This window comes from Mustela nivalis (assembly GCF_964662115.1).
Source record: "Mustela nivalis genome assembly, contig: HAP1_SCAFFOLD_442, whole genome shotgun sequence".
In the NCBI taxonomy this organism is placed as follows: domain Eukaryota; kingdom Metazoa; phylum Chordata; class Mammalia; order Carnivora; family Mustelidae; genus Mustela; species Mustela nivalis.
In genome coordinates this window covers 149,583-176,203 of record NW_028136213.1, presented here as the reverse complement: position 1 = coordinate 176,203, position 26,621 = coordinate 149,583, and the positions used below count along the sequence as shown (strand labels likewise).

The following is a 26,621-nucleotide window of genomic DNA, read 5'->3' as shown; positions in this document are numbered from 1 at the left end:
AGCAGGGAGAGGGAACCTTGGTCAGGGTCTGGGAAGAGCAGGAGGAGCCCTGGCTGGAGGAGCACAGGTCGGGGGATCAAGAGGGGGAGGAGTCTCACGCGGGGTCAGGGAGGAGGAGCGGGAGGTGTGCCACCCTGAGGGCAGCCCAGGAGCTCTGGCAGTTTGCACAGCTTGGGCCTACCCCCTTGGCCAGTGCGCGGTTTTTGTTGTTGTTGTTTTGGTTTTCATCTAGGCCTGGCCATGCCTTCCAGGCCATCTGCACATGTCGAGGATCCCAAAGTGCCCTTGGACTAGGACTACCAAGATCTAGTTGACAGACTCCTTTTTTTCTCATGAAACCCGTTTGGGGGAGTGAAAGCATGCTCCCAGTGATTATTCTGACATGTCATGCGTTTTTTCGTTGGATGTTCTCCACGCACCCATCCCTGTTGTTTAAATGTGTGACTCCAGGGGCCAGGCACAGCGCTGAACACCGCTGTGTCCTCTTTAAAAATACCTCGCAGTGACCAAGTTGTCCTAACGATGGTAGAGGACAAAGCCCAAAACTAAAACAGAAAAGCACAACAAAGTCCTCTTTTAATACAGCCCTAATCTCTTTGGCCCACTCTCGGGTGCATAATTGAGGTGTTCATTGCAAAAGAGTCATTCTGATGCACTAAGATGTTTCTTGTGAATGAATCCAAGGGGGAAGAATGACGACAGCCAGGAGCCCTTATAATCCACAGAGCATGGTTGACTTGGGTGCCCAGTCCATCACCTGCACGCCTCATTATGCCAAGCAACACCAAAGGTGAGTTAGTTGGCAGGAATCAATATTCATGCCCATAGGATGTAAAAAGATAGAAATCATCCATTATTAACAGAGCGACACCTTGCCCCTTGTGATATAGTGAAGATACTACAATAACATCGTTGATGGCATTAGCCCGAGTTAAGTGGGAAAGCCAGAGTCCATGCCTCCCAAGGGTGGTCCTGGAGACTGGAAGAGAAGCTACATCCAGGGCTCGATTTAAATATGAATTACTGTGCTATGTTGGCAAAGAGGACAATTAGTCCTGGGGGAACTGCATACCTTTCTATGTTCACTGTCTGTAATTTTGAGATATACAAGAAAATAGGCCTTCAGCTAATGTCAGCAAGATTTATAGATTCGCAGAACGTTTCTGTTCTTCACCTGGATGATGGTTTACTGATTTTTTAAGGAAAGTCTGTACCCCACATGGGACTTGAATTCACCACCCCAAGACCAAGAGTCCCCTGCTCTATTGACTGAGCCAGCCAGGTGCCCCTTGAATTGTTTTCTTTTCTTTTTTTTTTTTTTTTTTAAGATTTTATTTATTTATTTGAGAGAAAGACAGTGAGAGAGAGCATGAGAGGCGAGAAGGTCAGAGGGAGAAGCAGACTCGCCATGGAGCTGGGAGCCCGATGCGGGACTCGATCCTGGGACTCCAGGACCGTGACCTGAGCTGAAAGCAGTTGCTTAACCAACTGAGCCACCCAGGTGCCCTTGAATTGTTTTCTTAATGTAAAACATGCACTTATGTAGAGTGATACTCTCTAAGAATTCTTGGAAGAGAATACAGTATTTTTAAGCTAACTGATAGTGGTATTTAATTATATCATATATATTGATTTATTTCAGTTTTTATGATGACCTGTTAGCTCTTGGCATTTTGAAGCCTCTGACGTCTCCTATTGAAGGGGTGGTGATGAAAGAAGGAGACTGTAACTTTGAGGCACCTTAAGGAGTTTATTCAATCATTAAGCACTACTTGAAAGAATCAGGTGGGGATAGGAGTTTCTCTGCTTCATTTTACTATTGGCATTTAAAGATAAACATTGTAAACATAATTAAATATTAATACTATAAAGAAAGTTATAAAATAGATGTTCTTCTCTTTACCAATAGCTGATTTTCTTTTATCCCTAATAATAGTTTTCAATGTATTCTTCTAGAAAAAACTTTATGGATCTGTGTATTGATTTACATGGCTGCCTCTATTTATTTATTCATGTGTGTTTATATTTATTCTTTTTAAGTATACCAATGGGATTATTTTTCATAAACCAACACCTTGTTTGGGCTACTTGTAATAAATCAGTCCCCCCCCCCCCATTATCTATCTGTCTGCCTCCTATTGGTTCTGTTTCTCTGGAAAATCCTAATACATCATCATCAACTGAATCATATCTTAGGTATATTTTCATAACAACAAATTCAGTATGCTTCATTTTTCTCAATGCCTGTTCAGTGTTATATGATTTCTTTATGAATAAATAAATTCATTGCTTATGTCAGGAGTAGCTTTCTGGAAAATATTTAGGTTGTTGGTGGGATGAGGGGTTGTTTTGGTTTTCGCTAATACCACTATTGCTGCATTGTTTAACTGTGTCACACTTCTTTAGGTATATCTGTAGAACCAGTTTCTAACAGCACAGTTGCTGTGCCAAATGGTATTGTGAATTTTTAATTAAACTAAGTGGTTCCATCTGCTCCTCTGAAAGAATATCTCATCAGTGGTAATGAGGAGGCACCTGGGTGGCTCAGTCAGTTAAGCATCTGATTCTTGGTTTTGGCTCAGGTCATGATCTCAGAGTGGTGAGATGGAGCCCCACTCTGAGCTCAGTGGTGAGATGGAGCCCCACTCTGAGCTCAGTGGGGAGTCTGCTTGAGATTCTCTCCCTCTCCCTCTACCCCTCCCACTCGTGTGTTCTCTCTCTCTCTCTAAAATAAGTAAATAAATCTTTTTAAAAATTTTGAAAAAGCAATGAATGAAAATTACTCTCTCTGCGCATCTAGGTATTTTATAACTAAAAATTTTAAATTTTTGCTAGTGGGGCAGGTTAAAGCTGGTGTCTTTCTGTGTTCTGATTTGTATTTACATAATTATGACTGAGTTCATGCATCTTTGTGTTTTTAGTGAGCTCTTTCCACCTTTTTTTTTGAATTTCTTATTTATAACTTTGTCCCTTTTCTATTAGGATTTTCATTTATTCTTTACGTATTTTATGAATGTTTTGAAAATGACCTTTTTTAGAAAAGTTGATAAATGATCTTGGATGATAAACGATTTATTGTTTTTTTTTAATCTTTTAATTTTTTTTTTAAGATTTTATTTATTTATTTGACAGACAGAGATCACAAGTCGGCAGAGAGGCAGGCAGAGAGAGAGAAGGAAGCAGGCTCCCTGCTGAGCAGAGAGCCTGATGTGGGGCTCGATCCCAGGACCCTGGGATCATGACCTGAGCCGAAGGCAGAGGCTTTAACCCACTGAGTCACCCAGGCGCCCCTAATCTTTTAATTTTTTAAAGATTTTATTTATTTTTGTGTGTGAGAGAGAGAGAGAGAGAAAGAGAGATCACGCATGTGCATGAGGCAGCATGCAGGAGAAACAGATTCCTAGCTGAGCAGGGTGCCCAACCCAGAACTCGATCTTAGGCCCTGGGAACATGACCTGAGCCAAAGGCAGATGCTTTAACCCACTGAGCCACCCAGGCCCCCCTATTCAATATATATTGAATATACATTCAAAGTGCAGAAGGAAGGGAAGAAAGAAGAGAAGGGGGAAAAAAAACCCTGCCAACCATGAACATTCAACAACCCAACAAAGCTGCCTTTCTTTTTTTTTTAATATTTTATTTATTTTCTCTATTTTTTATTTTCAGCATAACAGTATTCATTATTTTTTGCACCACACCCAGTGCTCCATGCAATCCATGCCCTCTATAATACCCACCACCTGGTACCCCGACCTCCCACCCCCCCCGTCCCTTCAAAACCCTCAGATTGTTTTTCATAGTCCATAGTCTCTCAAAGCTGCCTTTCAAATTGGAAGGGAAGATATTTTTTCAGACAAGTAAAAGCTGAAGGACTTTATCACCGGTAATAGTTGAGCCTTACAGTACACATTAAAGGGACTTCCTCAAGCTGAAATTAAAAGGATGATAATAAGTAATGGGAAATCATGTGAAACTATAAAACTGTTCAGGTAAATATATAGTTGAATTCAGAAAACTCTAGTCTTTCATGTTGGTGGTAAATCTGGAGAATTCTTACAAAGCTGGTAAAGAGCAACTGTGAAAGGGTAAGGTAGGAAAGGCAAATCTGCTTGACCACAAAGGCTTTTCTAGACGTATTAGTGGAAAGTACTTTCAGCAGTTCAGACAGTGGAAACTGGCTTCCTTAAAATTCTGTCTACCATTTAGAAAATCTTCATTTACTTATACGTATCCTGTTTGAGGACTGCTGTCCCAGGACCACTGTCCTATCCAGTACTTCAGTTTCTTTGACAATATCCCCCATTGTGCCCATCCACATTCCGAAGGTGTCCCTATTGGAGAGCTACTTCATGAGGAAATGTGTTCCATTTTTAGATGCACCTACTTAAAATTATTCCTTAAGTTTCTTCTTTGAGAATATCTATATTCTCAATAAATAACATAGATATTTAATATATAATACAGATAATAAATATCTATATTATTCCTTAAATATCTTTAAGCCAGAATCTAGTTTCTTATAATTTTCATCAACTGATTTTAGTATACTGATGTATCCAATTATTTTTCTTTCTGAAGATCTATTACATGTTTGAAGATGGTTTTCATGTTTTCGTGACGTTTTCTTCAGGCTAGCAATCTAGCAAACTTTATCCCTCTTACCTATTCAAGCAAGATAATTTCAAGTCCGCTTATCATCCTGGACACTTTTCCTTGGAATGGCCCCATTTCTCAATGATCCTTTTGAAATCTTGGGTCCAGGAATGAACCTGGTATTCTAAATGTGTTCTGAGCAGTGTAAATAGTGTGGGACTATCACCTTCCTTGTTCTGCACACTAATCCATTTATCATAGCTTAGGTTTATATTTAGTTTTTTGTCTTAACAGCTCTATTATACTGTTAACTCAAAATAAACTTAAGGCCAAGTACAATTTTTTTTTCCTTAAGTAGGCTACACATGGGGCTTGAACTCAAAGCCCTCATTTAACCAACTGAGGCACCCAGACACATAAGCCCAGTAAAATTCTAAGCTCTCTTTCCTTGATTCTGTAAAATTGTTTTCTAGATACAAAGGTAAGACTTCAAATAACCTCCTCCATTTTTTTGTTGTTGTTAAATTTGTTTCAGTGACTTCTATTGAAATCTCTTAAATTCCTGATCTTAAAGTAACCCTATGAGGCTATTCACCTTGATTTTATGCCATCAAAAACTGATTTGCCATTAATGGTTATTGAAGTTATCAATAACACGGTTAGTAAGAACAGACAGAGCTGTGCCTCACACAAGCAGACAACCTTTGCTGACTGGCATGATATTTTTATATTATTACAGTCCTATTATACCATAAAAAAGCACTCTCTGAGAAAGTATTCTCAATACTGAAACTGACCTACTGAATTACCATTCAGCCTATCTTAGTTTAAGCATAATTCTTGAACGGCTTGCATACCTTCTAGGCAGAGTTACTGAGCTCGGTGTCTGAGAATGTGACTTATTCTAGTTGCCAGGGATACCACATTGACTATGACAATGTTTCTATCCTCTTAAACACTATTAAGTAAACAACAAATAAGTAGGCAAGAAAGCAAGATAACTTCTAAAAGTGATTAGGTAACATGAAGAAAATGAAACAGGTTGGGGGTATAAAGTCACAGGGTGGTTCTTTTAAGTCAAATAGTTAGAGAAGGCTTCCTTTAGGTGACTTCTAAGTGGGACTTAAATGAACAGAAAGAGCCAGCCTGGCAAAGATCAGGAACAGGAAAGAAGAGCAAAGGTCAAGGTGGCTAGGAAGAGTAAATACAGAAGCCTGTCCTAGCTATTTTGCAATCCTACTTTCTTTAGTTGTCTAGTCATTCTCAAAAGTCCCAGAAAGATGCACTAGTACCAGTAGCCAACCATGGACCTACAACCCTACAGTTATAACTCTGGGCTGATGGAACCCATTCTGGAGATTGGGGATGGGGGTTAGGTGGGTGGTTATACTAGTCCTTAAAGACTAATGAAAAATCACAGCCATGATAGCCACCTCCATTCAGTGCTCATAACCATCTCCAATTCTACATACTTTTTAAAGAACATATTATTGATCACATCAGAAAAGGAAAAGAGTGAAGAATTCATGCAAATGAACAATACTAGAAATACAAGTCAAAGAAAGTATGCTCTGTACTCAAGAACTACATAAACAAGGCTTACCGCTTTCACAGATATGTGGACAATTTGGGGGGAACATAAAATAATTCCATTTAGCTATAGCACAGGACATACGAAGATTACCAAGGTTAAGATATAAAGATAGGGTGGGGAATTATCACTGAACAGTTTTTATGCCAAGCAGTTGAACTTGGTTCTGTATGAAACTGAGTGCTACTGCAAGTTTTCTGAGAATGGTAGTGACTGACCCAGAAGCTCAGGAGAGAACATAGATTAGGAAAGGGGAGAAAGTCATTATAATAATAATGAAATAATAGTCATTATAATAATAAAAAGTCATTATAGTAATCCAGTTAAGAAGTAATGACTGCTTGGGGCAGCTCTGCAGCTAGGTCTGTTAAGTGTCCCACTCTTGATTTCAGCTCAGGACACAATCTCAGGGTCGTAAAACTGAGCCCGGAGTAAAACAAAAAAAACAAAACAAAACAAAACAAAACAAAATAAAAAACAAAAAAAAAAAAAAAGAAGAAGAAGAAGAAAGACAGAAAGAGACAAAGAAAGAAAAAGGAAAAAAAGTAAAGCTTGAGTTTTCTGGTGTAGAATTGCATGGGATTGAATATAAGAAACAGAGGAGAAAAGGTCAAAAGGACAGAGGACCAATAAATAACAGTGACAAAAGTGAAACTATGGAAGATGACCATGAGGTTTTAGGCCTGATTGTACAAGAAACGAGGAAGCAGGAGCTGTTTGAGAACAGACTCAAAACAATTCAGGAGGACCTGCCCTGGTCTCATCCTTGAAATACTACATAAATTTGGGCAAATTCACTTTAACTTAGTGTATATATTTACATTATGTAAAATGCTGGTGGCAGAGCGCGGTTGAACTAGATTACCTCAAACCTCCTTTCCAGACAGTTCTGAGGTCTTTAGCATGTGGTTGTGAAATCTCTTTAAAGCGGGGATTGATTAACTTCTTCTGCCTAGAATAGAAGCTTTATTTTATTTATAACAAATAAATTAATAGATTCATATGGCTTTTATAAAACCTGAAATTAATAGAAAAATGTAGATACATCTGTTTCCTCTCGAATTTCTCTAATACTGCAGTTATACTTGTCTCTGTGTGTTTGTAAAACTCTGGGATTTTACTAGTTTTGTAGCCAGTTTTTCAACATTATAGAATGAGTAAATTTCTGTATGTCCTTAAATATTTAAAGCCATATTTTCTTAGTAGGTTCGTTGGTTATAGACGTCAATGATTCTTTTTTTTTCTTCAATATTTTATTTATTTATTTGAGAGAGAAAGCATGCCAGGAGAGAGGTCAGCGGGAGAAGAGCGCGATGCAGGACTCGATTCGCGGACTCTGGGATCATGACCTGAGCCGAAGGCAGTCGCTTAACCAACTGAGCCACCCAGGTGCCCCTAGACATCAGTGTTTCTAATAACATTGAGGTAAACACATTTTTATATAAATCTTAATGTATAGCTATATATTATTTTCCCCAGATAAATGTCTAGACCTGGTATGTTTCATTCAAAGGACAGAGTTTTAGGATTTTTGATATATTATCAAACTCTACTCCGGTTTGCTATTTATATTTTGTCCTGTGCATTGTGCAACACACAAGTTGTAAATAACTATGTTTTTAATGTTTTTCTGTTCAGTTCTATCTTTTATTCTTATGTCTTTTTACAGGCTGTAATTCTTCTATATTTCATCTATATTTTCTTTTATCAGATATATGTACTATTGGTCCACCACCAATTTGATGTATGGTAATTTCTTCATAAGGGGGCATAAAGTAAAACCTTTAATTTTTAAATGTTTTCATTATCTGGCTACCACTGTCAACTTTCTTAGCACTTCTCATAGCTATCCAGTTTCTCTAGTTATCTACAATCTAGGGTAACTGAATTCTTTGTTTTTTTAACGGTTCATAGTTCTCATTGCTTTTTGTTGTTTCACTGAGAATTTCCAGGACAATGTTGAAGGGAAACCAACAGGTCATGTGTCCTTGACTTGCTCATCTTTATATACCTCAGAGCACGTGGAATGTGTTCTAAAATATGGACCGAAGAGCCGAGTGAGCTCAAGTTTTCTGGTGAACGGTCACCAATCTGACGCGCAGACGTTAGGGTCCCCCTTTGACAGATGGAGAAACTGAGGCTCAGGGTTACAGGGCAGCCACAGAGCCCTGGGCCACCCTGAAAAGGACAGCTCCTGCACTCACACGTGCTTCCGGAGGAGGTGAGCAGCGGCCGTCCGGGTCCCTCCCTCCGCACTGCGGGACTGCGCGGTCACTCCCGCAGCGGCTCCGGCCTGGGTCGGTGCTGTCACGCTCCATCCTGCATCCCTGCCCCCTCCGCGAGGCTCGGGAGCACCCGGGCGTGGCCCGCCCCTCCCAGCGGCCCGCTCGCCTCCCGTCTGCCCCCTAGAGGCCGGTGGGCGGCACTGCGCGCGGGCGAGGCTGGGCGAGCCTGGAGCACGGAACCCGACAGCCGGGTGCGGCCTCGCGGCGAGACTCCCGGCCCTGGCGCGGGTGCTGATCCTGGGCGCCGGGCTGACGGGAAGCCTGTGCGCAGCGCTGCTCGGGAAGGAGGCGCCTCGTCCAGTGCACCTCATGGTGTGGGATGAAGCTGGGGACTCAGGTGAGTCGTGGGGTGGTCGAAACCCGGGAGAGGAATGCGGCGCCTGCTGGCGGCCCACCCCGGGAGGGCTGTGGGACGATCCGGTCACCGCGGCCGCCACCTCCCTGCGGCAATGTGCGCGGTGCACGCTCGGTCACGTGACCGGAGCCTCCAGCTCCCCAGGGATGGCCTAGGGGGGTGGAGTAGGCGGTGACCCCCGCGCGACGGAGTGGGAGGAGCCCCGCGGGGCGGGGAGGGAGGACCGGGAGGAGCCCTGGGTAGGAGGAGGGGGGCCACTGTGGGAAGTAGGAAGATCCCCAAGCGGGGTCAGGAGCGTGAGGAGGGAGGACATTGGGGATGAGGAGTGGGGGTTTAGGGCGGGAGACGGGAGGATCCCCGCGCGGGTGAGGGAGGAGGAAGGAGCCTAGGGTAGGAGGAAAGGGGGGATAGGGAGAGAGGGAGCCTAGGTCAGGGTCCAGAGTCCGGGATGAGCAGGAGGAGCCGGGGCTGGAGTAGTGGGCATGGCGGGGGGGGGGGCGGGAGCAGGGAGAGGGAACCTTGGTCAGGGTCTGGGAAGAGCAGGAGGAGCCCTGGCTGGAGGAGCACAGGTCGGGGGATCAAGAGGGGGAGGAGTCTCACGCGGGGTCAGGGAGGAGGAGCGGGAGGTGTGCCACCCTGAGGGCAGCCCAGGAGCTCTGGAAGTTTGCCCAGCTTGGGCCTACCTCCTTGGCCAGTGCACGGTTTTTGTTGTTGTTGTTGTTGTTGTTGTTTTGGTTTTCATCTGGGCCTGGCCATGCCTTCCAGGCAATCTGCACATGTCGAGGATCCCAAAGTGCCCTTGGACTAGGACCACCAAAATCTCGTTGCCAGACTCCTTTTTTTTTCTCACGAAACCCATTTGCGGGAGTGAAAACATGCTCCCAGTGATTATTCTGACATGTCATGCGTTTTTTCGTTGGATGTTCTCCACGCACCCTTTCCTGTTGTTTAAATGTGTGAATCCAGGGGCCAGGCACAGCGCTGAACACCGCTGTATCCTCTTTAAAAATACCTCGCAGTGACCAAGTTGTCCTAACGATGGTAGAGGACAAAGCCCAAAACTAAAACAGAAAAGCACAACAAAGTCCTCTTTTAATACAGCCCTAATCTCTTTGGCTCACTCTGGGGTGCATAATTGAGGTGTTCATTGCAAAAAAGTCATTCTGATGCACTAAGATGTTTCTTGTGAATGAATCCAAGGGGGAAGAATGACGACAGCCAGAAGCTTATAATCCACAGAGCACGGTTGACTTGGGTGCCCAGTACATCACCTGCACGCCTCACTACGCCAAGCAACACCAAAGGTGAGTTAGTTGGCAGGAATCAATCTTCATGCCCATAGGATGTAAAAAGATAGAAATCATCCATTATTAACAGAGCGACACCTTGCCCCTTGTGATATAGTGAAGATACTACAATAACATCGTTGATGGCATTAGCCTGAGTTGAGTGGGAAAGCCAGAGTCCGTGCCTCCCAAGGGTGTTCCTGGAGACTGGAAGAAATGCTACATCCAGGGCTCGATTTAAATATGAATTACTGTGCTATGTTGGCAAAGAGGACAACTAGTCCTGGGGGAACTGCATACCTTTCTATGTTCACTGTCTGTAATTTTGAGATATACAAGAAAATAGGCCTTCAGCTAATGTCAGCAAGATTTATAGATTCACAGAACGTTTCTGTTCTTCACCTGGATGATGGTTTACTGATTTTTTAAGGAAACTCTGTACCCCACATGGGGACTTGAACTCACCACCCCAAGACCAAGATTCCCCTGATCAATTGACTGAGCCAGCCAGGTGCCCCTTGAATTGTTTTTTTAATGTAAAACATGCACTGAGTCGATCATATGAAGATTTCTAATTATGTAGAGTGATACTCTCTAAGAATTCTTGGAAGAGAATACAGTATTTTTAAGCTAACTGATAGTGGTATTTAATTATATCATATATATTGATTTATTTCAGTTGTTATGATGACCTGTTAGCTCTTGGCATTTTGAAGCCTCTGACATCTCCTCTTGAAGGGGTGGTGATGAAAGAAGGAGACTGTAACTTTGAGGCACCTTAAGGAGTTTATTCAATCATTAAGCACTTCTTGAAAGAATCAGGTGGGGATAGGAGTCTCTCTGCTTCATTTTACTATTGGCATTTAAAGATAAACATTGTAAACATAATTAAATATTAATACTATAAAGAAAGTTATAAAATAGATGTTCTTCTCTTTACCAATAGCTGATTTTCTTTTATCCCTAATAATAGTTTTCAATGTGTGCTTCTAGAAAAAACTTTATGGATCTGTGTATTGATTTACATGGCTGCCTCTATTTATTTATTCATGTGTGTTTATATTTATTCTTTTAAAGTATACCAATGGGATTATTTTTCATAAACCAACACCTTGTTTGGTCTACTTGTAATAAATCAGTCCCCCCCAATTATCTATCTGTATGCCTCCTATTGGTTCTGTTTCTCTGGAAAATCCTAATACATCATCATCAACTGAATCATATCTTAGGTCTATTTTCATAACAACAAATTCAGTATGCTTCATTTTTCTCAATGCCTGTTCAGTGTTATATGATTTCTTTATGAATAAATAAATTCATTGCTTATGTCAGGAGTAGCTTTCTGGAAAATATTTAGGTTGTTGGTGGGATGAGGGGTTGTTTTGGTTTTCGCTAATACCACTATTGCTGCATTGTTTAACTGTGTCACACTTCTTTAGGTATATCTGTAGAACCAGTTTCTAACAGCACAGTTGCTGTGCCAAATGGTATTGTGAATTTTTAATTAAACTAAGTGGTTTCATCTGCTCCTCTGAAAGAATATCTCATCAGTGGTAATGAGGAGGCACCTGGGTGGCTCAGTCAGTTAAGCATCTGATTCTTGGTTTTGGCTCAGGTCATGATCTCAGAGTGGTGAGATGGAGCCCCACTCTGAGCTCAGTGGGGAGTCTGCTTGAGATTCTCTCCCTCTCCCTCTACCCCTCCCACTCGTGTTCTCTCTCTCTCTCTAAAATAAGTAAATAAATCTTTTTAAAAATTTTGAAAAAGCAATGAATGAAAATTACTCTCTCTGCGCATCTAGGTATTTTATAACTAAAAATTTTAAATTTTTGCTAGTGGGGCAGGTTAAAGCTGGTGTCTTTCTGTGTTCTGATTTGTATTTACATAATTATGACTGAGTTCATGCATCTTTGTGTTTTTAGTGAGCTCTTTCCACCTTTTTTCTTGAATTTCTTATTTATAACTTTGTCCCTTTTCTATTAGGATTTTCATTTATTCTTTACGTATTTTATGAATGTTTTGAAAATGACCTTTTTTAGAAAAGTTGATAAATGATCTTGGATGATAAATGATTTATTTTTTTTAATCTTTTAATTTTTTAAAGATTTTATTTATTTTTGTGTGTGAGAGAGAGAGAGAGAGAAAGAGAGATCACGCATGTGCATGAGGCAGCAGGCAGGAGAAACAGATTCCTAGCTGAGCAGGGTGCCCAACCCAGAACTCGATCTTAGGCCCTGGGAACATGACCTGAGCAGAAAGCAGATGCTTCACTGACTGAGCCCCCCAGGAGTCCAACATTTTGTTGTTCTTGTTGTTTTTAAAGATTTCATTTATTTATTTATCTATTTATTTGACATTGTAAATAGGCAGAGAGGCAGGTGGGAAGTAGGATCCCAGCCAAGCAGAGAGCCCGATGCGGGACTCAATTCCAGGACCCTGAGACCATGACCTGAACCGAAGGCAGAGGCTTAACCCACTAAGCCACCCAGGCACCCCTAACTATTTTCTTTAAACAGAAGTAAGTTTCTTGATGAATCATAATTAAGTAAGTTTCCCAATTCAAGATCACTGATGAAAGGTGCTAAGACGTTTTGTTCCATAAACTATTTCAAGAATAATTACTATTTTGATTTTCTTCATCAGGTTTTATTGTTTGAGAACCCTAAGAATCCCTGATAGCAGGCAATGGAGGATTCAGTTAGATTCGATATACATACAGCATGGTGACATACTAGATGTCATTCTGGTTAGATAGCTTCTCCATCGAGAATTCAGGCAATGATGGTGTATTACTTGGGATTTACCAGAGAAACAGAGCCAACAGGAGCTAGATATAATAAGAAGTGTGTGTGTGTGTGTTTATATAAATATATAAGCACATATAAATATAATTATATGTAATATTTAATATATTATAATGTATATAATATATAATATGATCATGTAATATATAAAATATATAATATATAATTAGTATAATATATTTTATATATTATTTGATTATATAATATATAATATAACATGTATTTATATGTATTATATATACAAATATATAATAGGATATATCTGTATATATATGGTTATTATAAAGAATTGGCTCATGATTAGGGAGGTTGGTAGGTGTCAAGGTCTGCAGGATGAATTGGCAATTCCAATACAAGGGGTAGAAAAATCCCCAACAACCCCTTGTCCCAGTTTGAAGGCTGTCGTTCAGGAAGAATTCTTTCCTTTTGGGGAGGGTCAGGTTTTTTGTTTCATACATGCCAATGACAGGATAAGAGCCATGGGCATTAAGTAGGGAGGGTAATCTACCTTACTCATTCTACCAATTTAAATGTTAATCTCACCCAAAATCATTGTCAAAGACAGAGCCAGAATATATTTGACCAAATATCTTGGGGGGAATCCATGACCCAGTCAAGCTAGTGCATAAAATTAACCCTTACAGAATGTGATAGCATTGGATATTTTGTAGAATGTCACCATCAGCCTCATCTCTTGCCACCATTTAACTTTTAAAAATCTCATTTCCATTATGATTTGACCCAATTTGGATGTGCCTATTTACTGAAATCCTCAAGTACTTACCAGCTGTATTATATGTCCTAACCATCCATCCATGCACGCACACATCCCTTCAATGAACGCTTATCCCTTCAGTGTACTTCCTGTATGTCAGATGCTGTGTTAGGTGCTAAGGTTACAAGAACCAAAGTCCTTGCCCTCTTACATCTGACGTTCTTCCGGCAGAGGAACAGTCCTTGAATACACAGTACCTACATCCTTCTCTTGGTAGGTGTTTGGGAGAATATATATTTTATCTTCCAGTTTTGCTTTGGAAGCTCTTGGGAAAAGAGGTCATATTTAATTATTTGTGGCTCACATAGAGTTTAACCTACCCTGTACATGGCAGGTAGGTATCATGATATATAGATTTCTATATCTATTTCTATATATATGTATGCATGTACATTGGAGTATATATTAAATATATTGAATATAGTTATGAAATACATTTAATATATATATTAGGTGGTTATCAGTTTTAATTTAACCAATTCTTAGTAAAAACCTGTTTATATTTTCCATTTGTACAACCTCTTGAGACAATGGTTTTATAGAGTTTTTTATGCCTATGTAAAATACTATTTACTTCAAAAGGCAATTTTTTAAAAAGATTACATATTATTGGTTGAAAGTTTGGAAGATACAGAAAAATCACAGGAAAATGTCACTGTAGACATCAACCATAAGTTCGTTTTGTGATCTACTTTCTCCTTTTTTAAAAAGTAAATTTTTACATAATCAAGTTCAAGATCTATATAATTTGAGTGCATATAAATGATTTATTTTAATATTATCTTTGTAATACCTCAAGAGTCTTTTTCCCGTTTACCCAGATCTGTTGTTACAGAATTTATAAACTTTATTATACTATTTTAAATTCTGTAATTGTATCTTTTTAAACATCCTTTGAACTTCTGGGAAGTTTTCTCTCCACTACATGATCCACAAGAGTGTTTTCATGTTTCCATAGCATAAGTGAGAGAGTTTCTGGAATCGGATGGACCTGGAACTAACTAACCCTTTCCTAGCTATGTAATCATCGGAAAGTTTAAAAATCTATACCCTGGTTCTTTCATTGGAAAAAATGAGAGTAATTACAGCCCCCCCTGCAAAGTGTTACCATGAGGACTATGGGATAGAACACATTCATTGTCAACCCAAGCAAGTAGTAGGCCAGGTACATAGCAACCTTTTGCTACATTTTGGTTTAAAAAAATAGTCTCCTTAATGAAGTTGACCTTGCATAAGATCAAATTGTTAAGTCATTCCAAAACTATTCTACAGTTTGGAATCAATAAAATTTATAACCCCACAGTCTATTGGATGAACCAGCACGGTTTTGATTGGACCAGACTTCCAGGAGATTATCTGTGTGGGATATGACTAATCACGTATGCTTTCGAATGCGTTCAAATCTCTAAAACCAATGTTGTGCAGAACAACTTTCGAGAACAGCAGCCTGAGCAGCAGAGATGCTGGTCCAGTAGGTCTGGCTTAGGTCTCAGAACGTACCTTTATACCAGGATCCAAGGTGCTGCTGGTGCTGCCGTCCTGGGGTCCACACTTAAGAGAACCACGGACATACACCTTGCAGAATACTTTGGGACCCTTGGGATGCATGTCCAGGACATCCGGCTGGGTATGGAGAATTTCTAGGTCCGTGGACTTAAGTTCCCTGAAACACGCACACCTGCTCACCACCACCCATAACCGTGCACCACTCTTTCCCACGGCACCCTAAATAAATAGAACCGAGTGAAGGGGAAAGGTTCAGGCCGGCCTGGAGCTGGCGGGTGGGAGTTGAAGGGGCCTCCGGGTCAAAGAGATGAACCCCTGGGCCTAGTTAGCACCTTGTTCCTTCTAATATATTTGCTTTTGATTTAAAAACTCTGAATGTTCACAGTGTTGCTGCGGGATTCCAGGGACAGTGAAAGCATCTGAGGTCTAGAGATGTGAAATGGAGGAAATGAGTGGTTTTGTATGGATAAGACATACCAGACACAGGCAGATATTCCGAATCAATGTCAGAACAATGGCGGAGGGACCTTCTAGGGGAGGAGGATGGAGTTGCTGCAGGAAGGAAGCTTCAGGGCCAGGCGGACATAAGCCAGATGTTGGGTGGCTGGGATGCTGTGATGTCCCCTGGAAATGATGAACGAGATCTTTCAACGTGCTTTTGTGTCTTGTTCTTTTTTCATTTCTTGCTTTTCCATTCCTGAGACAGCATACAAGTAGATTTGTAAAAACAAATCCAAGTTTTCTGGCAATTGCGATGTGAGGTAAGTGCTTGGCCTCAAGGACACTTAACGATCCAGGAATGTTTTCTTGTCTTTCGGTTTATGGTTCCTGATTCATTCTCTTCAGCAGGTACTTATGAAATCCCACTATGTGGCGAGTACTCTACTGTGTATGGGATACGGTCTTCACAGACACAGAGCAGATATGGTTCCTTCCCTGGGGGCTCACAGGTTAATAGGGAAGGAAATATTAGTCAAATAACTACTCAGGTAATTATCAAAATACCTTGGTGATAAAGAAGAAAAATGCAATGAGAGGACATTCTCAACCATATTTCTTTTCATTCCAGTTCTTTTTTAAAAAATATTTTATTTATTTGACAGAAATCACAAGTAGGCAGAGAGGCAGGCAGAGAGAGAGGGGGAGGAAGACCCCTGCCAAGTGGAGAGCCTGATGTGGGGCTCGATCCCAGGACCCTGGGATCATGACCTGAGCCTAAGGAAGAGGCTTTAACCCACTGAGCCACCCAGGTGCCCCCTCATTCCAATTCTTAATAAAGGTAAATTGATCCACTAACGAGAGCTTGGATCTCGTTCACAGACACCTTTTTCAGGCTTAAGAGGGAAGGAGAGGAATTCTGACCTAAGGGGGAAGTGAGCCCCGAGAAGGGTGCCTTCACTGTTCAGTTCCCCTGAATGGATCCAGTCTGTAACTCCTCTCTCTCTTCCTGTTCATACTGGAAACCCTGAGGATGTGAACATGACCTTGCTTTTGGAACAGGTGCTGATGTCTGCTTCAGACACCGTGTGACTCAGGTCAACCTGCGGAATGACAAGTGGGAAGTCTCCAAGGATACAGGTCCCCCTGAGCAATTTGATATCATTGTCCTCACAATGCCGGTTCTGCAGATTCTGCAGCTCCAAGGCGATATTGCAAACTGTGAGTCTTGGCCTGGCTGTCCACCTCACGGAGTGGGGTTCCTCTCGCGGGGTGTGAGCTTAGCATAACTCTCTCAGCAAACGGCACATTGTGGATTCTATTGATTTCCGTGTTTTAGAAACTGATGCTATGGCCTTGTCTGTGATGTTAGTCAAGGTTAAACTTAAATCCACGGAATTTTTTTTAACTGGTTAAAGCTTGAACATTGTTCTTACCGCCCTTGCTTTTAAGACGTAAATATGTTTTATGAACATGCAGTTTTTTGGCCAAAGGAAGACCAGTCTCTTTGTGTCCATCCTGGAGATAAGAAGGTTTTTATGATACAAGAATTGATCACATTGGGCACCTGGGTGGCTCAGCTGGTTAAGCATCTGCCTCTGGCTCTGGTCATGATCCCAGGGTCCTGGGATTGAGCCCCTCATTGGGCTGCCTGCCCAGTGGGAAGTCTGCTTCTCCCTCTGCCTGCTGCTCCCTCTGCTTGTGCTCTCTCTCTTTCTCTCTCAAATAAATACATGAAATCTTAAAAAAAAAAAAAGAAAATGTTTATGAATGATTGACTTGGTACACTTGACGGAGGGTAAGTTTCTTTGGGTTTTATCAGCTCAAATCAGAATTGGACCCCATGTAAATAAGCCCACTAAATGGGGAGCCAGAGCAGGGCTCCCCCTCCCGACCCTAAGATCCTGACCTGAGCTGAGATCAAGAGTCCAGTGCTCAATAGACTGAGTCACCCAGGTGCCCCTAAAACTCAGGAATCAAAAACATCTGGTTTCCCTTTAAGTTCTAAATCTCAAGTTCTAAAGCTCAGTATGGACTATTCATGTCTTCTCTCTGTGTTTTCCTGAGAGCCTTAAATATTGCTTGTGTGATTATTACCCGGTTGCGTCATAGTTCCCCTGCTGAAGAGGTCCATCTACGAAGCCACGTGCTGCCACCCCGTGGACTCTTTATGTAGTGCAGGTCCCCTCAGAATTTTTAAACCAGAGTGGACTCTGAAGAAGAGAGCAAAACAGAATATACAGAATGAATGAATAAACAAACAAACAAACAAAAAACAGAATATACGTAAAACCGCGACTGTAATTCATGAAACCCCACAGTGTCACAGGGAAATCACCTTAGACCCACAATAATTGAGTAACGTGCTCAGAAGTGCTAGTCAGTGACAGGCCTCGCTTTCCTACCAACTGTGAGCAGCCCCGAGCCTTTGCTTTCTTTGCATTTCCTTCTCACCCTGTCCCCCTTTTAAATCATGTCTGCCCTTTTGGATCAATGCAAATACCATCACTCCCGTGAGAGACTTCCCTGTTGATTACACGTGGTCTGGGTTTTCCCGTATGCACTGCTCTCTCCTTACTTTGCTTTTTACAGAAGACATGGAGCTACTATTTTTGTGTGTGTATGTCATTTACTTGTTACATTTATTACATTATTTCAGGGAGAACAGGGAATCCTTATGGCCCATGTAGACAGTCTCTTATAATTTGTGATTTGCCTTTTGGTTCTATAACTGTGCTGCCTTCTATTTATTAATATCACAGGATTATCTCCCATGATCCTAAGACATTATTATTATGATTATGTCCATTCTTGGCGCTGAAGGAATAAACATCTGTTTTATTCCTCAACTTGATTATAAGCTCCTTGTGGTCAGATGACCTTGGAGTCTACTGGTTCTGGCTTGGTTCCCCGTTTGGGTGCTGGGATAAAAGGGTGAGCCTTGAGGGTTTCAGGACCAGAAGGGACCTTGGGGCTCATTGCTTCTGCCACCCTGACTTTCGAGATGAGGAATTTCAGATGTGATCCGCCTTGTACAAGATTACATGATTTAGTGGGGACCATGCAGGAGAAATTGTGGCTGAGGAAAAGGAGGCACCTTTCCCATATCATTATGGTCTTGATTTCGTGTTTCCTAGACATTTATTTACTTATTTATTTTAAAAGATTTATTTATTTTAGAGAGGGGGGAGGGAGAAGGAGAGAGAGAATTCTCAACAGACTCCCTGCTAAGTAGGGAGCCCAACATGGCACTCTGTTCCAGGACCCCGAGATCGTGACGTGGGCCAAAAGCAGGAGTCAGACAGTTAACAGATTAATCCACCCAGGCGCCCCCATGTTTCTGATACATTTAAATACAACTCTTCATTGGGCTGTCATAGGGCATCTGGGTCTGAATCCACATACCGGACTTCCTGCTAGAGTTCTCGCCTCCTCCTGTTATGAGCGTGGCAGAGGAAGTGGAGAGATTGTGGGGTGAACAGTATAAAATAAAGCAGGTGGGACGTGGTGACTGTCAGACATGAAAAGCCTGGAAGGTTCCGCTCCCTGTGCCATCCTGCCTCCCACACGCCTAGATGGAAGGAACGCGTGCATTAAAGTCTCCTGATGGATTTGTGTCCTTATTGGTTTTGTACACTCTCTCACATCCTTAACACCAGGAGGGTAATTTGTTTTCTTGAGACAGGAAGGAATGAACACATCAACCAGGTCAGGTACCAGCATGTCAGGGAGCACTCCACTGCTCTGTGTTTATCTGAGCAGAAACATGGTCAGATAGACCTGGGGAGGGGGGGGGGAACATGTGAGTCCATCCCTGCATTGAACCCACGAAACACTACTAGTTTTAGACCAAAGGCCTCAAGCTGCCAAACATTACTTCAAGAGGCAAATGAATGAAAGCAAAAGGTTCACATGCAGCCCATTGGAAGGGTCACTAAGAGGAAGCTGAGGGGGAGGCAGGGACAGCCGTAGAGTGGGTCTCCTCCCTTCAGGAATTCCAGTCTGCTCCGGGCTCCTGGAATGAACCATACGTTGTTCGTGCATTTCTTCCTAAAGCTCCCTTTGCCTGCCATACTCGTACATGGGCTCTGTCTCCCTCCTTCAGGACCCAGGCCCCCCCATCAAAGAGTTCCCTGCTCTTCAGGAGAAGCACCTTGGAGATTTCTCTAGCACCACGTCCTTACACTCATGTAGCTCCTGGCATTGGCTCCTCCACAGAGGACAGTTCAGGGCACTGACAGAGGGAGCCAGAGCTTGTAATCCAACCATGCCGCTCACAGTCTGGGTGATCTGGGGAAAGCTACTCAACCTCTCTGAGTTTGTGTACAAAATGAGGACAAATCACATAATCGACACATGGGATCATAGTGAAGACTCCGTGAGATACTCTGAGTACAGACCTTGTCAGGGCGTTGGACACATAGTAAGCACATTGCTTTTATTAATACTCTTGGTGACTTTTTAATGTTTGTGACTTCTTTACCACTAGGGAAAAGGTCTATACATCTGTTTAAGGGGTGGAATGCTTGGTGTTGGGGATTAAGACAACCAGAAAAATCCCCTGTATCAGTAAGGATACAGCGGGGAACATTACTTTGCTCTTGTGCAAAACAGTGGCATATTTGGATCCAGAACATTGTGTGGTCCCTTCGCCTTAGAGGCTACAACACTGAGATGCAAGGAATGTCTGTTTCTTTGTCGCTCTAAGTTTACAAATTACTCTCTCCACCTACCTGGTAGAAAACCCTCCCTTGTCCTCATTAGGGTATCTTCCTTTCCCTTTGGGGTCACATGGGAATTCCAGGCTTTCATAGTGCCAGGGAACTGGGGGTGGAGGCCATGGCTCCCAAGTGCACAAAGTTGCCAGCTTTATTGGTGCTCCTCTGGTCTGTCGGCTTGGACCCAGCCCAATCCTCGGACATTGCTCAGCCTGGCAGGACTCACGGACGTCTCAGGGGATAGCCATGCATTTACCCAGAAGCCTTTCCACTGCCCTGCAGGTCTAGACACATGCTCCTTGTGAATTCTGCTGCAAGTTGCCTCCCAGGCAGAGCACGCGAGTGGGAGCCAGGCCTCTACCCTGACAGGAACCCCCCGAAACTCCTCCCTTTTAGACATTTCACATCCAGCCCCTGCCTTTCCATTTTCAGGGATCCACCCCCTTGACCCACCTGATAATTCTGCAACAGAAAGACACTTTACTTCCTTCTGACTGCCTACGGGGTGAGGGTGGGGTCATCCCCACTTTTAGAAACACACCACTGAGCATCTCTTTCCTAGACTGGAGGGTGGGGACGAGAGAGTTGGTATTCCTTGAATTACTCATCTTGGTAAATTCTTGAATATCTGGTTGATATGTGATAGAAAAGCTGGAACGAAGCTGCAGGAGCTCTCAAGAAGGCACACTGTAATAATGGAAGGGTCACGCGTGTACCTTACTAGAGGCTAACAGAAGGAAATGGGAAGAACATGGAATTGCTCTTAAAATTCTAGAATACAACCACCAAAAGAGCAGCAGCAACCTGGAAGCCTTAAAGTCGATAATTTCAGATGAAGGACATGCACTCTAATTCATTGTAGAGAAGTTTGCCCTCCGACAAAATATTATCTGTTTGACTGAATCTAAAGGAAATGCTTACTTTGCTTCTATTTTAAAAAGTATAAGTTGTTTGCCCAAAATATAATAGTTTAAGATTTTCAGTAGACTCACAGATGGGAGGTTTTTGATGAACTGTTAAGGGTCTTGGAGCACTGCATCAAAGACTAGTGATATATTGTGTGGTGACTAACATCACACAATTAAAAAAAAAGAATTTGAATATACAAAATTTAAAAATTTTAAAAATTGTCGAATTATTGTAAAAAAAAATTAAGATCTTGGGGGTCCATTTCTAGATTTGTAAAAATGTCCCAGAAAATATCTGCTTTTTCAGTAGTTATCTGTGTGTGTCCCTTTTCTCCACATCACATACCCTGACTGGTGCACTTCAGGCTTATGGAATTGCTCAGGATCTATTTTTGATATATCTATTAATATTGCTAACATTTCTGTTCTTTGGATTCACCTTGATGTGTTAAACCAGTTTGATCGACATGGAGGTTTCCAGTTTCATAAAGTGTTGCTCACAGAATGCTAACCGTGTTGTTAACTGCAAATATGAAACAGAGGTTTTCTCCACTAAATTCCTTTCCTCATGGAAACAGTTAATTTTAACATAGAGTAGAGTTAGGGCCTCTTGATGGTTTTTGTTCTAAATTTTCTTGGCTAATCTATGTTTTATTTCTCTGAGATTTAGAATCAAGTTTCATTAAAAACTCCAGTTAGAATACTGACTCGAATTACATTGAACGTAAGCATTAATTTAGGGAGAAAGGACACTGTTACAATAGTGCATCTTTTTACCCAAAAGAACACACACACACACACACATACACACACACAGCAACACCAAAAACAAAACAGTTCTCTAGGAATTTTTATGCCCTTTGGTGTAATTTGGTAGCTTTTATTTTAAGATCTTATAAATTTCTTGTTAGGATTATTATGAAATCTATTATGATGTCTTGGAGATTGTGAAGAATGTCACTTTTTCTTGCTTAGAAATATTTTATTTTATTTTATTTATAATTTTTAAATTTTTTATAAACATATATATTTTTTAAGTCTTTTTTTTATTTATTTTTAAATTTTTTATAAACATATATTTTTATCCCCAGGGGTACAGGTCTGTGAATCGCCAGATTTACACACTTCACAGCACTCACCAAAGCACATACCCTCCCCAATGTCCATAACCCTACCCCCCCTTCTCCCACACCCCTCCCCCCAGCAACCCTCAGTTTGTTTTGTGAGATTAAGAGTCACTTAAGAATGTCACTTTTGTTTTATGTTTACTTAGGCATTTTCAGAGAAAACCATCTAGTTGTTTTTAAATCCATCATGAAAGGTCTGTTTCTTTTGATAGTGGAGTTAAACCCTTTTACGTTTATTGGGGTAAATAGCCTGTTACTTTTATCTTTTCCATTGATGTCTGTTATTTATTTTATTGTAGTTTTTCCCCTCTTTTTCTTCTTTTCACCAACTTTATCAAGTCTCTCTTTTTCCTTTTCTCATGTCATTTATTTATAGGATCTACAGTGCTTTGTCATTCTATGAATGCTTATCCTTTTATCCTTTACAAACATGTTTAAACCTATTTCATCTCCTTCCTATTCCTTTTCACTTTATTCCACAAAAAATTTTTGAATGCCTACTGTATTCGATGTTGTTGGGTAAAGTAAAAAATTAAGTAATCCTTTCCTTCTCCCAGAATATTTTTTATCACTTATATGAAAAAGCTGATGAGTAATCTGAAAACAAAAGAAACCATCAGAGGTTGAACAATAATTCCCTGCACTGTCCTCTCTTCCCACATCCCAGAGATAATTGATGTTAGTGGTGTGGTGAGTGCCCTTCCACACCTTGCTCCAGCATAGAGTGCCTTCTAAATCTATTGTTTTGAAATTGGCTCTTTAAATTGACTTTTCTTCCGGGTCATCTGACTCTTGACTTCAGCTCAGGCCGTGATCTCAGGGTCCTGAGACTGAGCCTCACGCTGGGCTCTGCACTCAGCAGGTAGTCTGCTTGAGAGTGTCTCTTTCCCTCTTCCTCTACTGCTCCCAACCTACTTGTGTGCATACTCTCATGCTCTCTCTCAAAATAAATAAATAAAATCTTTTTAAAAATCTGACATTTCTTCAGATAAATACATCGTATCTATTTCTATTTAATGGCTGCATAATCTTCTATACTTTGGAAGTCCTAGAATTTAGTTTTCATCCCTTGTTGTATATTGACGGACATTCATGTGCTTTCTAGTTTTTTTTTTTTCTATTTATTCCTGTTTACTGCTATATTGAGTGATAAAGTGCCAATATTGGGATTTTGGGCTCAAAAAATCTGTATGTTTTATTATTTATTTATTTATTTAATGGTTTTATTTATTTGACAGCCAGAGATCACAAGTAGGCCGAGATACAGGCAGAGAGAGAGAGGAGGAAGCAGGCTCCCTGCTGAGCAAAGAGCCCAATGTGGGGGGCTCGATCCCAGGACACTGGGGTCATGTCCTGAGCTGAAGACAGAGGCTTCAACCCACTGAGCCACCCAGGTGCTCCAATCTGTATGTATTAACAGATATTGCCATATCACTTTCTAAAAGTTATATACTTTCTAAAAATTTTATAATGATGTGCATTCTTAATGTTTGAGTATATCTGCTTTTCCATATACTCTTAGCAGTGGATATTTTTTAATTTATCTTTTAAGATTTCTGCCATAGTGTTAAGTGAAAACAGGTACATTTTTCTTGTTTAAATTTGCATTTCCCTTGACTGAAAATGAAATTGAGCCCTTTTCATGTGTGTTACTCATTAGATTCCCCTCATGTGAATATCCAGGTCCTCTCTTTTGCTTACTTTTGTAGTGGGCTCTTTGTCTCTTAGGAGCATTTCATATATAAAAGATATTAATGTTTTTCATATAATATCACAAATATTTTCCAGAATATCATTTATTTGTTACTTGATTTTTTAAAAAATGTCATTTGCCATAGTAATTTCTTAAGATTTTTATTCAGTTAAGCATGTTTATTATCTCGCATGGCTGCTGGATTTCCCAACTCACTTCTCATTTCCCTTACTCCTGAGTCTTGTAAATATCCTAAATAGTATTTTAATACTTTTACTTCTCATGCTTTACATTTAAATCTTTATCTGTAATATGTGTTTTATAGAGTATGAGATAGTGATCTGGCTTTGTGGGGTTCCCTCCCCCAGCATAGGAATACCGATTTTATCAAGATTATAAGATTTATTTTTTCCACTAAATTGAAATTCCTTATTTGTCATATGGTAAGTTCCACATATACCTAACATTTGTTTTTGGATATCTGTTTTGTTCCGTTTATTTATTCCTGTGCCAATGCCATCGCTATTTGACTTATAGTCACTTTGTAGTTATAAGTTGTTTTTAGGGAGTCTGAGCCAAATGTGTGGTGTGTAAGCATGAGAAAACTTGATTGTTCTCTGGAATGGCCTTCAGACTCTCTGATGTGTACTCCAGGTCTTTCCACAGAATTAGGGCCTGAATGGAGTCTTGGTCACTGGCAACAACTTTCTAGCCATCTTTGGCTTTGAAAGAGTCTAATGTTGGCTTTTAAGGCTCGGTTGTGGTTATTTTAGTCTTGACTCTGAGCTCATTTGCTTCATCTCTAATGCCAAGCAGGCCTGTCTGGTACCAAGGGATGCTGGCAGAGTGGATTTGGGGTCTGATTTTGAATATCCGCCCACTCCTCTCTTCAGACTGTCCCGTGACTGGCTGCTTGGTGCTGGGAGGGAGTCAGCCTTGGCTTCCCTGGAGTTCATCCTGTAGTTTGACCCTTAGGGAATGGGTCTACATGTAGACAATGTGGGGTGTCTTTTCTTGGCCCAGAGGGCGGTTTCTGCTTCATACCGAATGTTTCCAGGGCTGTTTCCCTGCGTCTAGAGGCAGTGATGTCTTCCCCAGGTAGCCCCAGCTGCCGAGCTTCACCTCAGTCCCTGTGGAGTCTGCCCTTCAGCACGTACCTGGTTAGAAAACAAGGCCTCTCCTTCTTGGAACTCCCTCTCCAGGAGTGTTTCTGGATCATTCCCTGGGTGGCTTCCAGGATTTGGAGGTGGAGCTTCTCTCTGGGAATACTGGCATTTCCATAAAGCTGAGCTTTGGCATTTCACATCCTGTTGGAATTTTCTCTTTATATTGACCAGACAGTGGGGCTCAGAGGAGCAAGGCCAAGTCTTACTGGCGAGGTCTCAGAATTTGCTGAGAGCAGTTGGCTTGGTGCTTTTCTTGGTGACCTCTGGAACTTCAAATGTAGGATCATGAGTGCTTTTTGTCCCAGCTTCACAGAGAGCCAGGAAGAACTGCTGTTGCAGTTTTCACACTTAGAAGGCAGGAATTTCCTTCCCACACTTTAATAACTATATCCCAATTTCATCATAACCATGCACCTGTTGGGAAAGTTGACTTGTTGGCCCCCCTCTGCCCTACGTTAGCCTCCTGTTCGTTCATCCTCCCAATTTGCAGCAAAACTGCTTCCTCAGGAGCATCTTCCTGACCTCCAGGACATTTCTCCTACCATATATAATCCCAGTTTTCTGTTCCTCATATGCTTAGCACTCCCCACAGCTGCACTTAATTAATGGCTCAATCCACTGTGTGGCGCGGGTCTTCCCTGGAAGAATGGAAAGGACACAAAGACAAGAACTGGTTCCAACTCACCTTGTCCTGCTTTCCCAGGATGCTGTAGCCTGTGGCTGGCCCTCAGTCTCTGTTTACTGAATGAATCACAGGGCACTATCTGTAGTAAATCTTGCAGAACAGGCAGGGGACAGGAAGGGAATGCTTTGGAGAAGAAAAAAGGTCTTAGCAAAAAGCTGGAATTAGAGGTGCTTATCTTATATTTTGGGGACTGAAAATGGACTGGCTTGGTGGGAGAGAAGGCTTTAGGGTGGGAGAGTTAGGGAGATAAAGCTGGAAATGTGGTTTTGGGGTAGAATTGGTGAGCCTCGGATGTGGACATCCATTGAACAGAAGTCCTAGTTCATCAGAAATACAGATTCTACCTTTAAAACCTGACTGGGCACATTAAGATGGTAAATAAATTTACCTGACTGGACTGAGAGGAAGGAAATCCTTGTGGGACTTTGGGGAACGTTGTCCAAAAGGCTTTTCATCTGAACAGACTGTCTGTCCTTAAAGAGACACTTAGCACTTCAGTAAACTGAACTGGAAAAATATGTAATCTCAGAACCTATCGTGTACTATAGAATAAAAGGATGAATATTGATCACTACAAACACCTTCAATCTCCTTCCCATGACTGCTAGAATCTCCCATTATCTTTGATGGAGAAATGAGAACCAACTCTTTTCTGCTAAAAAAAGATTAAATTCCTCATTTTTCTTGGACA

The 26,621-nt window shown here is 41.4% G+C and overlaps 1 pseudogene across 1 annotated transcript in view; it reads left to right on the top strand.

Annotated features, from left to right (window-relative positions):
- Nucleotides 1-692: 692 nt before the first annotated feature.
- LOC309857151 (renalase-like) overlaps nt 693-26,621 on the top strand; it is a 75,681-nt pseudogene continuing 49,752 nt past the window's right edge. Inside the window, exons 1-6 of the transcript in view lie at nt 693-790; nt 5,067-5,074; nt 8,468-8,806; nt 10,025-10,128; nt 10,790-10,932; nt 16,696-16,854. The product of the transcript in view is annotated as a renalase-like (transcript). The remainder of the gene's footprint in view (nt 791-5,066; nt 5,075-8,467; nt 8,807-10,024; nt 10,129-10,789; nt 10,933-16,695; nt 16,855-26,621) is intronic.